The sequence below is a fragment of the Arachis duranensis genome, chromosome 9 (assembly GCF_000817695.3).
Source record: "Arachis duranensis cultivar V14167 chromosome 9, aradu.V14167.gnm2.J7QH, whole genome shotgun sequence".
Taxonomy (NCBI): domain Eukaryota; kingdom Viridiplantae; phylum Streptophyta; class Magnoliopsida; order Fabales; family Fabaceae; genus Arachis; species Arachis duranensis.
In genome coordinates this window covers 28,908,751-28,922,134 of record NC_029780.3, presented here as the reverse complement: position 1 = coordinate 28,922,134, position 13,384 = coordinate 28,908,751, and the positions used below count along the sequence as shown (strand labels likewise).

Sequence of the window (13,384 nt, the reverse complement as noted above, 5' to 3'; positions counted from 1 at the left end):
TGGTCTCTTCGTTAAGATAATACAAAAAATAATTTCTAATAAAAATAATTTTTTAATCATTAATTAAATAATAAAGTACTAATAAATTAAAAATTAAAAAAATAAAAATACTATAAAAAATACGGTAAGAAAGTTAAATTTTATTATTTTAAATTTCTGTTATTAATTTTAATAATATATTTATTTTTTAAATAATATATGTATGATAAAAAAATATGTTTATTTGTTTGGAGTACAAATTTTATTATTATATTTGTATGTTCATAATTTTAATTATACTTTTAAATATTTTGAATAGATTTATTTTATTATATTATATTTTACATATAAATATATGTTCCGTCACGTAATTAAATAAAGATATATTTTTTTAATAAAAAAATTTAATAACTAAAATTAACCATTAATTATATGGATAAGCAGTGATACATGGCAAAAAGAAGCGTTGGCTATACTGGGAAGGACAGAAGTGATGGGCTACAGAATTCAACGACGTGACTAAGGGATGATGCACTAAAGAAATAGAGGTTGTGTGGGAAGGCAGTAGATGGCGATGACGTTGGTGCTTCTTGTCACGAACGCAACGGTGCTTGGAAGGACCGAATCTAGGTGATGAAGTAATGAACAAAAAATGGAGAAGTAGAATGTGCTTCAATTAACGGGAGTGGAGCTTTGATATTTTAAGAATAATAAATTATTAAATAACCCAACTATGGTTAAGATAATGACCAATTACAATGTGACACATAATGAAGGGTAACTTACATGTTATTTTAGAGGGGGTTTAGGGGTGGCAACGGGGCGGGTAGGGGCGGGTTTTTGCTCTACCCGACCCCGCCCCGCCCTACCCGCGGGTAGTAAAATGTTAAACCCTAACCTGCCCCTGCGGGTACCCGCCCCGCCCCTACCCGCCCCTAAGGGGGTTGGATAGCATTCACCATATATATATATATATATACACGGAGAAAGAGGGGTCGGAAAGCGAAAGGGTAGAGGGATCAGAGCCTAAAGGCCACTTCCTGATATAGGAGAATTCCAGATAGTGTAGTTATGTCGAGCGACAGAAGGGAGTCTTCAGACTGAATATAAGAATAGTCTTGCTAAGATGAATGCCGCTTGAACGAGTTTAAGAGGTGAAAGAGTTCAATCCCTTTTCAGGTCGGGTTAAAGAAGGGTCTCATCGGGGTATTCACCTAGCTCCCTAGCTTCCTATATTCCACTCGAGCGGGATTAAAGGAGATGAGTTATTCTCGTAGCTAAATGCCCAAGTCGGGCAGGGATAGAGGATCAAGAGACTGTACTCGCCCTCAACCATTCAACAGAAGCAATAGCAAAGAAAGCATATATATATATATATCACGACACATGTTCGATTTATTTAGTAACAATGACACTTAAGGAAGCCCTCCATGATGACCGAATTGAAATTGAAAGAAAACAAAGCAAGAGTCACAGAGGGTGAGGGAGAGAACTATGGAACCTGAACTTCCAGTTTTAATTTTTTGATATCTGTAATTCCAATAAAAAAATTTAATCTGGTAAAAGTATTTGTATTCTCTTTTTCTACACATTGGTGCTACTTTTGTCTGGTAGAAATTGACGGTGATTTAGCTCCTCTTCTCCATGAGTTTGACCAACTGAAGTTCTAGGAGATACAGACGATTTCTAACATTTTATTCTTCAGTAACTCGGTTAGAAAGCTTCTCCAGAATTTCCGTTGTTTTGATTTCGTACGGAGGTAAGGATTTTGTAATTTTATAATAATTAAATGTGAATTTGATAAGTGAATGTTGATTTGATTGATTATTCTTTGAGTTTGATTAAGTTTATGTTGATTTATTATTGATTATTGTTGTTTGCTTGAGAGTTATGTATTTTGGGGTTTTGTTTTTAAATGGAACTAAAGAATGGATTTTGAAGTTGATTTGAGGCTTTTGTTTTGATAAAAAAGATTTTAATGAAAGAAATGGATTTAGTTTGTTTTTAAAGAGAGAGATTTTGATAGTTGAAAAATACTTGGGTAGTACTAAGCCTGAAATTACTCAACAAACACATCAAGACATCAAATAGAATTAAAGTGAATAAAATTTAGCAATTATAAAGCTTAAAAATCATGTTTTCACTTTCAAGCACAATTTAGGGAGAAATTATGAAACTATGCTATTTCAATGGATAAATGCAAGAAAAGTTAAAGAAATCCACCCAAATAGAGCAAATAAATACCATAAAATATGGATTTATCAAGTACGCAAGGGTTGTGACATAGTCCCACTTGCTTCGGGTATGAGATGAGGAAGAAAAATTATGAAAAATGAGTTTAATTATGGAATTTTGAATGAATGTATGTTTGAGATCCTGGGCAATAGTAAGGATTGTGGTTCGTCCCGCTTACTCCAGATCAGTGATTTTGACGCCTGGGTAGTTGCAGTAGTAGTGTATTATTCCACTTGCTCCAGGTTGAGCTTTTAAGCACCCGCCTAGGTAGCAGCGGTAGTAGTGGTTCTTCCACTCGTTCTAGGTTAAACGGGTATTAGTACGAGGGGTTATAGCTCAAATCCACTTGCTCCGCAATGGGTGTTTCTGTCCATGGTTAGCTACCAGGACGTGTCGGGTTGGCTATATAACCGACAGATGATATCATCAGCCATAGGAAAGGCATGCATCATATGCATTATTTGTCTTGCTTATTTGCGCATATTTGTTTGTGATTGTGTTATCTGTGATTGTATGTGTGTGCTTCTTGATTTGTGATTTTCTCTGTAACTCTGGTTTGTTAAAGTTGGTTGTATTATGAGTTTTGCTGCCATTCGCCACCTGTTGAGGATTGCAAGTATGCTGTTATGGAATTCCTGTGTAACAAATAATAAAATGAATTTATAACTATACGCTCTGACCCTACTAAGAACTCCCTAGTTCTTACCCTCTATTTCCACTCCTTTAAGCTACATGTGCGAAGGCTTAGTGCAAAGCTACAGGAGAATAGAAGATTATGTTCACGAGTTGAGTTGTTAGATTTTATTTTTTCCTCATCATTTATTATTTTAGTTTTTTGAGGGGTAGGACCTACATTTGAGAATCTTTGAATAAGTCTATGTATATATTGCTATGTGACTATATATATCTTTTTGTGATTAAGAGGTTTAAAGTAAAGACCTTTCATTTTCTTGATTAAAATTTTGATTCGTATTCGTAAATGTTCAATATTAAATAAAAATATTATAAAATAAAAATTTTTAGAGGTAAGTAACGCCTAAACTTTTAGTACGATCATATGGTGCTAAAAGTTAGGATGTTACATTATGGTATCAGAATAGTTTATTCTTGTTAGACCCTTGGAAATGGACTGACTATAATTCATGGCATACTCTGAGTGTTTGTCATGCAATAGAACTTGTCCTAATGATAAGAGTTTGAATTTTAGATGCATGACTATCTATTACTTAATGTTGTTAATCGATCTTTGCATTTCTCATGGTATTAGATCTGGCCAACTTAATCCTGATGATTTATGTATATGGAAACTCTAATGGGTTATCATGGACGAAATAAAAGTAATAAGTAATGCAAATTACGGGGTTTGGAATGTTAGAAGTTACGTTTTAAGGATTCGTTTCGAAGTATACCCTTTATTCGTGCTACATGAACTCGTGCCATCTCTTCTTTCATTATCTTCATTGGAATTATCTTTCTTGGATTTTCTCAGAATGCGATCTGATTATTTCCCGACCATACCTTATCGTTTCTGTATCCTTTGTTTGCTGGTAATTGACTTCTTTCGAAGACTATCTTTGACACTACGCGTATTTCTCTTTATGGATCCTATTTTTCTTTGATTTAGGTTCAAACTTGTTCCAATATAACAATTTTCGAAAGCGAAAATTTTTATAAGGTGGATAAGATATAACACCCCGAGTTTTTTTTTTAAAAAAATAAATAATGAGTTATTCATGATTTATTATTTTATTTAGAAAATTATTTTTTTAAAAGTAATTAAATTAAAAGAATTATTTGAATTTTTAAATGATTTTTATTATAATAAAATATTTTAAAAAATAAAAGAATTATTATCGTCATCGTTGTCGTCATTATTATATATAATGAAAGGTTCTATCATAGCCTTCAAAAGAACGAAAGAAAAGAAAAATGGAATTTGAATTTGGCTTAATATATATATTAAGCAAGAGTGACAGAGTGACATATTAAGCAAGAGTGACAGAGTGACAGAGGGTGAGGGAGAGAACCATGGAACCTCCGAACTTCTGGCTTCGATTATTTGCAATTCGTAACTCTAATAAAAAATCTAATCCGATAAAAGTGTTCATATCCTCTTTCTCTACACGTTGGCGTTACTTTTGTCTGGTAGAAGTTGACGCTAACCTAGCTCCTCTTCTCTTTGAATTCGACCAATTGGAGTTCAAGGAGACACAGATGATTTTTGAAATTTTCTTCTTCAGCAGCTCGGTCAGAAAACTTCTCCAGAGTTTCCGTTGTTTTGATTTCGTACGGAGGTAGATTTTCGGTAATTTTATAATAATTAAATGTGAATTTGATAAGTGAATGTTGATTTAATTGATTATTCTTAGAGTTTGATTAAGTTTGTTATGTTAAATTATTATTGATTATTGTTGTTTGCTTGAGAGTAATGTATTTTGGGGTTTTGTTTTTAAACGAAATTAAAGAATGCATTTTGAAGTTGATTTGAGACTTTTGTTTTGATAAAAAGAATTTTAATGAAAGAAATGGATTTGGTTTGTTTTTAAAGAGAGAGATTATGATAGTTGAAAAACACCTGGGCAGTACGCAAGGTTTGTGACCTAGTCCCACTTGCTCCGGGTATGAGATAGGGAAGAAAAATCATGAAAAAAAAGAGTTTAAATATGGAATTTTGAATGAATATTTGTTTGAGATCCTGGGTAGTAGCAAGGATTGTGGTTTGCCCCACTTGCTACAAGTCAGTGATTGTGATGCCTGGGTAGTAGCAGAAGTAGTAGATTATTCCACTTGCTCTAGGTTGAGCTTTTAAGCACTCCCTTGGGTAGTAGCGGTAGTAGTGGTTCTTCCACTCGCTTTGGGTTAAGGGGGTAGTAGTAAGGGGGTTGTAGCTCAAACCCACTTGCTCCGCAATAGGTGTTTCTATCTTTGGTTAGCTTCCAGGACGTGTTGGGTTGGCTATATAACCGACAGATGATACCATCAGCTATAGGAAAGCCATGTATCATATGCATTGTTTGTCTTTCTTGTTTGTGCATATTTGTTTGTGATTGTGTAGTCTGTGATTGTATGTGTGTACTTCTTGATTTGTGATTTTATCTGTAACTCTGGTCTATTAAAGTTGGTTGTATTATGAGGTTTTCTGCCATTAGCCACCTGTTGAGGATTGTAAGTATGCTGTTATGGAATTCCTGTGTAACAAATAATAAAATGAAGGGTTAAGTATTTTTTTTCATTCCTAAGGTTTGAGGCTAAAATCAAAATCGTCTCCGACCTTTTTTTTTTGTTATTAAAATCATCCTCAACGTTACAAAACGTTATAAAATCATCATTTTGTTAATAAATAATATTTTTTTGGACAATTTTACCTTTAAACAAAAATTAAAAGAAAAACCTCTCCTTAATACGAAACCTTCCCCACACTCTCTCACTTCCTTCGTAAGAAGCTCTTCCCTTCCTCTTTTGCTTCCTTCCCATCCTCACTCACATGGATCTCATTTACCATTCACCATTCCTCTTCCTCCTTCACCCGTCTCCAAGGCTTTCCGTCATCACTAACAGAATCAACCTGTGACACCGATAGAATGGCCAATCTTGTTACGTTTCGCTCATTCCCTCTCCTCCCCTGTTGCATGACAAAGATAGAGGAGTGAGAGAGGTAGAATAAAGGAGAGATATGAGAAGAAAGGGTGTTGTCGATGGAAGAGATACTACAATTTTGAGTTCTTGTTCTCATTTTCTTCCGTTGTTCTCTTTCTCTCTTCTTTTTTGATCTTTTATTTTTGAAGAACATATGAGTTCTTCTTTTTAAAATTTTTTAATTTATGTTATTGCTAATTTTGGATCTAAAATTATGGTTGATGATTACTGAATTGTTTAATTTGAAATTTTTGTTGATTTATTTTGGGATTGTTGTTGTTGGTGTTGTTGGATTGTTGTGGTTATGGTGTAGCGATGGTGATGGTGATGATAATGCAGAGGGTAATGCAAAGGATAGTGGTGAAAGTGGAGAGAGTTTTTAATTTTTGTTTAAGGGTAAAATTATCCAAAAAATATTATTTATTGACAAAAGGACGATTTTATAACGTTTTGTAATGTTGAGGATGATTTTAATAACAAAAAAAATATTATTTATTGACAAAAGAATGATTTTATAACGTTTTGTAATGTTGAGGATGATTTTAATAACAAAAAAAAGGTCGTGGACGATTTTGATTTTGGCCTCCAACCTTAGGGACGAAAAAATACTTAACCCTAAAAAGAATATATAACTATACACTCCGACCCTACTAAGAACTCCACAGTTCTTACCCCCATATTTCCACCCCTTTTAGCTACAGGTGCGAAGACTTAGTGCAAAGTTACAAGAGCATAGAAGATTATGTTCACGAGTTGAGTTGTTAGATTTTATTTGAGGGGTAAGACCTGCATTTGAGAATCTTTGAATAAGTCTATGTATATATCTTTTTGTGATTAAGAGTTTTAAAGTAAAGACTTTTCATTTTCTTGATTAAAATTTTGGTTCGTATCTGTAAAGGTTCAATATTAAGTAAAAATAGTATAAAATAAAAATGTTTAGAGGTAAGTAACGCCTAAGATTTTAGTACGATCATGAGGTGCTAAAAGTTAGGATGTTACAATATCTAATAATGCCAAAGATAAGAGGAGGAAGAAAAGTGAGAAGAGAAAGAAGAGGACATTATGGTAAATGTACATTTATTTTACGGTAAATGTTATTGAGGAGGTAATTACAAAATTATATTTTGTACATGGACCGAACTACAAATTCTTAAAGTGTAGAGACTAATTTGCAATTTTAGTGAAAGTATAGAGACCAACTGTATAATTTAACCAATAATATAATATTTTTTAAGTTCAATTTTTCATATAAAAACAATTATTTCATTAATCAGTAGTATGATAAACTCCTAAAATTGGCTACTGTAAAATCCTACAAAATACTAAATAATTAACTGACAACTAATAAATCAATTAAATGAGAACAAAATAGAATTAGAAATTTAATATTTATAATTTGAAGAAATAAAAATATTTAGGACGCAAATTAAAATGTTTATCTTAAATGTTTTTGCTCAAAATTGGGCCAACGTGTAAAACCCAAAATTTTGAAAAGTCTTATTATGAACAAATTTCAAATAATATATTTATTTACAGTTTTAATTTCAGAAATTATTTTATTAAAAATAATTAAAAGTAATTTTGATTAATTGAATTTGAAATAAATTAAGATCCTTATCCAATTTTACAATTATTGAGTTTTTCTATATTTAAATTATAAAGTTTAATAATTATAAAATAATACGAATTTTATTTGAACTGATTTAACTAATTAAGATTTTGGAATTGAATACTTTGGTTTTTATGAATAAAGAAAATTAATCGTATTATCTCTAAATCTTGGATTTAAGCATTAAATTGAAAGTAATTTGTAAAATTGATGATCAAATAGTATTTTCGATATATAATTAATGTTGGATTTAATTTGGGTTTCAATTACTATATTATTTCCATTTTTATTTGAAATTACTAAATTAACCTTAACCCTAATTTTCTAAAAATGAAAGCCTAACCCTAGTTCCCTCACCACACTCAGCCGCATCCTACCCCCCTTTCATCCCCTTCAACATAAAATTTCAGAAACATAAAATTTCAGAAACAGAAAATTAGAGAGAAGAAAGCTCGAGAAAGAAGATCGGGAAGAGAGGGAGCTGCGCCACGCCGCCGCCTTGGAGTTCGCATTAGGTCCAAGTCGAAGAAAGAGAGAGGCGTCGAGTCAGCATTGCACAGAGAGGGACTCGCCGCTGCTATCGCGCGCCGTCGTGTGTCCTCGCTGCTGTCTGAGTAGTAATCATCACCTTGGGTGGAGTCCGCTGTTGTCGCCAGTTGAAGCCATTGCTGTGGAACAGAGGTGAGAGAGAGGTGTCGAGAGGGAAAACACGATGAAGAAGGAGGCGTTGTTTCCACCGTCGTCAAGCCGCAACGCCGTCGCTGTCATCGGTTGGAGTCGCCGTCATTATCGATGATGGAGCCGTCGCCAAAGCCTGTGTCGCCATCGTCCTTGCCCGCAGCGAGAGAGAAGCAAGATGAATCCTTTCCGTTTCTGCTGCTCTGGTCCACTGAGAAAGGGAAGATGCCGCCATTGTGCTTCACGGTCGCCGATGATGCAGCCCGCGTTGCCGAAACTGCTCGGAAGTTTTCGTTACTCATTCTGATTCTGTCCTATTTCGGGAATATTGCTGCTGCCACTAGTTTTGAATTCTATTACATGGATTCTCGTATGCTCTTCTCCTTGATTCTGATCTATTGGCACGTTCTGTTTTATCACTTTTAATTGCCATGTTCTTGTTTTAATTCAATTTTGGTCTTTTATTTGTTTTGAATCTTTCAGAGTTATGTTTGCTTTTGATTCTTCTCCAATTCGAATCCTTGTCTTGTTGAAAACATTGTCACTGCCATAAGAGATTGACAATGCTGCTGTTTTGGTTGCGTGCTTGCTGCTGCAATAAAATTAAAAGAGGGGAAGAACGTCGGATGGTGAGTGTCTTCTTAGCCGTCGCCGTTCCGGTTCCAATTCTTTCATTTTCAAAATCGTAACCCCTTTCACTCTTGTTCTATTTTAAATTTTTTTCTCTGCTATGTTCCTGTTTTACTCATGGTAGCATGTATCTCTAATTTAATTCAGCCCCTTTGCTTCACCTGTTTGTCTACTGCAATCATCTAGAATATTAGCGTTGGTGCTATTACGGGTCTGTTAGAGTTGCCCTCAGTGAGTCCGATGCTACTTCTTTGTTTCTAGAGTGATCTTCTCCTTGATTATGGCCTATTTACACATTTTATTGTTACTGTTATGCTTGTTCTAAGTCGATTATGGTATATACCTTGTTTTGAAATCCCCAGGCAGTAATTGCTTTTAATTCCTATCCAATTTGGATCCTCTGTTTTGCTACAACTATGGTTACCACTGTGAGAGCTAACACAGCTGCTATTCTGATTGTGTTAAAACGCAAGGCTGCTACTATGGTTGAACTTGTTGAGTGGTTAGTAGTGGTCTAGCCAGCTGTCTCGCAGTAATTTCGCCTCCGGTTTCTTTTAATTGCGACATCGAGGTAGGGATTTGTTTTAATAAAAAAATGTTTTGGGGCTTTGAATACCTGATAAGTTTAGTAGATTAATGCAAATGGATAAGTGTCTGTGATATAAGTGATTTTCTATTGAGATTGATATGTTGTATTTGCTATTGAGTTAGTTGATTCCTGAATTCTGGTGAAATTGATTGAATGCATTGATTTTAGAATTTTTATAGAAATTGATAATAAATAGTTTTGAATAATAGATTTGGAATTGTTAAATTGAAAGGTTTGTTTTAGTTGTGTTGAGAATTGAAAAGAAAGGACCCATGACGGGTGGCAAACTCCGGCTTTTAGGGGAGGTGCTGTCGAAATTTTTCTAAAGAATTTGGAGTTGATTATTCCTGAATTTTTGGTAAAATTGATTGAATGCATTGATTTTGGAATTTGGATATAAATTTATAATAAATGGTTTTGAATAATGGATTTGGAATTGTTAAATTGAAAGGCTAGTTTTGGTTGTGTTGAGGATTGAAAAGAAAGGACCCGTGATGGGTGGCAGACTCCAGTTTTTAGGGGAGGTGTTGCCGAAATTTTTCTAATAATTTGGAGTTGATTTGGTTAAGATTTCAAAAACGGATGTTCTGAGGGATTTCAAAGAAAATCGGATTTCTATGATTTGATTGATTTATGATTTTAACTTATTCAATTTTTCATAATACCAAAAAGAGATTTTGTTAACTAGTCAAAGACTTTAAAACAGTAATTTAAATATAAATTCAAGCATTTGGGAATAGGAGTGTGAGTTTGAAGGTTATGCTTGAGACTAAGAGTGATTGTGATGATGAATAGTAATTAAATATGATGATGAAGGATGATGATAGGCGAGTTTAATAATATTGAGATTGAGAATGAGATTGAATATGAGATTAAGAATGAGATTGGATACGAGATTGAGAGTGGGATCAATGATGAGATTGATTATAATTATGAAATGATAGTGAATATGATTCTGATTGTGATGCGCCTACCTAGGTGATAGCAAGGACTGTATTTGTTAGTGAATTATGGCTTGTTGTGTATTATATTGTGAGCCGGATGGCTATGGTACATATTGATTTATGGTGGAGTATGTATAAACATATGATTGAATGAGATATAGGTGCCGGGTAAGAGGCGGTGGAAATGACCACTCGCTCTGGGTATATGATTAAGAAGTGTAAAGATGTTGAGAATGTATGGAAAATGAATTAATGAATTAATGATTATGAAGGAATTAAAATAATAATGAAAATTAACGTGAATTTGATTGTGATATGCCTCCGGGTAAGAGGCAAGGACACCGAGTAAGATGTAGTGGTGTTATCTACTTGCTCCGAGTATGAATTGTGAATGAATTGATGTATGAAAATGAATTGTAATGATAATAAAAATGTGTTTCTGAATGTGATTCCGGGTAAGATGCAGTGGTATTATCAATCCTCTCCGGAATAGTTCGAGGCTTCAGGTAAGATGCAAGGGCTATGTTTTTTCGCTGCTTGCTCCGGATCGAGAACTGTAACACCTCCTGGTAAGAGGCAGTGGTGAGGTTGTCCCCTGCTCCGGGTACGCGGGTAAGATGCAAGGGTTACGGCGATGTCCTACTTGCTCCGTGTTTGGTGTTCTGTCGACGGTTAGCTATCAGGACTTGTCGGGTTGGCTTTATAATCGATAGATGAGTCTCATCAGTCATAGACAGGCATGCATCATTTGTATTTATGTGTATTATTTGGGTGTGAATCTTATTTGTGGGTTTACTTAATTGAATAATTGCATCTACCTGCTAATTGACCTAATTGCTCTATCTGTACTCTCTAATTGTGTATGCCTTATTTTGTCTTGTCTGTGTTTGACAACTGAGAGATCCCTCATGCTGGCGGTGGTAACGCTAAGGGTTGTACTTGATATTAATAACGAGATGTTTGCTAAAAATTTGAGTTTAATACTGAATTGCTGAGTGATATGCTAATAGACTGTGGTAATGGAAGAGATAGGCTGAACGAAGTGTTGGATAAAAGATTGAGAATACATGTTGTAGCTATACTCGGTTTCAGATTAGAATGGAGTAGGTTATCAGGTAGGAAGCCCTTTTGATACGCTTGTGGTCCTTTTCAATTATAAATTATTCACCGTACTATTTTGTAATCTAAAGAAGTTTCTTTACGACTTTTCACAATAATACTTTCCATAAGGCATTTTTCAAAAAGGTTATTTCAAGGATGAACTACTTTTAAAATGAAACTAATTCTATTTGCAAGTATTCTTTGCTTTGAGGGTATTTCCGTCTCCACTGAGAACGTGTGGTTTGTTTTCACCCCAATATCTTCCATCCTTTCAGTGACACAGGTTCGAAGACTTAGCTTGAAGCTGCGAGCGATTATTGACTTTACTTATGAGTTAAGTTACTTTCATAGAGTTTCCTCACTTGTTTCTTAAAAATTCTTATTTTATAAAGAGGGATAGGTGTTGTATCTGAGATTTGTTTTGATTTACTTGTATAAGACTTATTATTATTATTATTATTAATTATGTGATTATTATTACTTGGTGATGTGTGATGCATGATTTTTAATGAGTTGAAATTAAATTTTTGGCATTTTATTAAGGATCAAAACGTGATATCGAACTAAAGACTCAATATTAAATAGTTGATAAGGAAAACCGGTTAGTAACGCCTTACTTTTGGTATGATCATGACGTATTAGAAGTAGGATCGTTACACAACGGATTAAAACAAGTAACCGGGGTCAAGTGGGTCTAAACCCACACATATATAAGCCTTACAACTTAACAATTTAGCATCATTCCCTTCATTTGAGAGAGAATTTCGAAAATGAGAGTAGAGGAAAAAGAGAGAGTGAAACCCTAGCCACCCTCACCTTTAAACTTGCATAATTTTTGCTACAGAGCTCCAATTGACGAGCTATTTATGGCTACGTGAAGGTTGTCTCCTCCTCTTCAATTCTATCTAGATAGTTTGGTAACTAACTTGAAATCCCAGTCCTAGTTTTAGATTCAAAACTGAAATTACATTTTTAGTTTGGGTATTGAGGATTTTTGGTGATTTTGATGTTATAGTGGTCCTCTAACTTATGTTATTGGTGGTATTCATCACTAATTTTAGTGAGTAAAGATGAGGAACTTTTTTTCTCTCTTGGTTTATCAATTTATGTAAAACCCTAGTTTTTAATATTGTGCCGAATTGTGCAAAGAAGCAAGAGAAGAGATAAGCGTTAGAAGGAGGTAGCTGTTACTTAACTAGTAGGCTAGAAGCCCTTTCTGCCTGTCTGTGCGAATCTAATAGCCAAACAACCCATAGAAAGGTTCATGCAACGCGAAATGAATATAAACCCTTCCCGCTCTAACAGCATTTGGCGGATAATATCCACCTTGACCTCGTATAGGTCCTGGGCTTCGAGATGGGTGATGCATGAAAACTTGTCTCTCAACAAATTTTCCTTCGGCAAGTATACCGAATTATCGTCAAGTAAAAACTCACTATAGAGTGAGGTCGAATCCCACAAGGATTGATTGGTCAAGCAACTTTAGTTAGAAGAATATGCTAGTTGAGCTAAACAGAATTTAGATTGAGATGCAAAAATTTAAATGACTAGAAAGTAAATAGCAGAAATTAAAGTGCAGAATCTTAAATGGGGAATTGGGGTAATGCTCATAAAAGTAAATGGCAGAAATTAAAAAGAATGGGTAAGATCAGAAATGGGGGAATCATTGGGTTTAGGAGATGTTGCAATTCTCCGGATCAAGTTCATTCTCATCTCTTCCTCAATCAATGCATTCATTGATCTCCTTGGCAATCTTAAGTGATTGAATCTCAATTCTTTGGTAATTCAATCTCTCAAATCTTTATCAATAGCCAATTCCTTGGTCAATTGCTCATGAGAAGAGATGAAGTATGGTCACTGATTATACCACATACATTTCCCAATATCACTGATTATACCACACAGTTTCATGAACCACAATTTGGTAGGATTACATGTCACAATATCCATCCAAACCCCAATCCAATTCACTGTGAGAAAGCT

General features: G+C 34.3%; 1 long non-coding RNA gene across 1 annotated transcript; it reads left to right on the top strand.

Annotated features, from left to right (window-relative positions):
* Positions 1–7,837: 7,837 nt before the first annotated feature.
* Positions 7,838–11,881, top strand: LOC107465281 (uncharacterized). Its single transcript, XR_008002879.1, has 2 exons — positions 7,838–8,507; positions 8,621–11,881. It is a non-coding gene; the product is annotated as an uncharacterized LOC107465281 (long non-coding RNA).
* Positions 11,882–13,384: the final 1,503 nt, after the last annotated feature.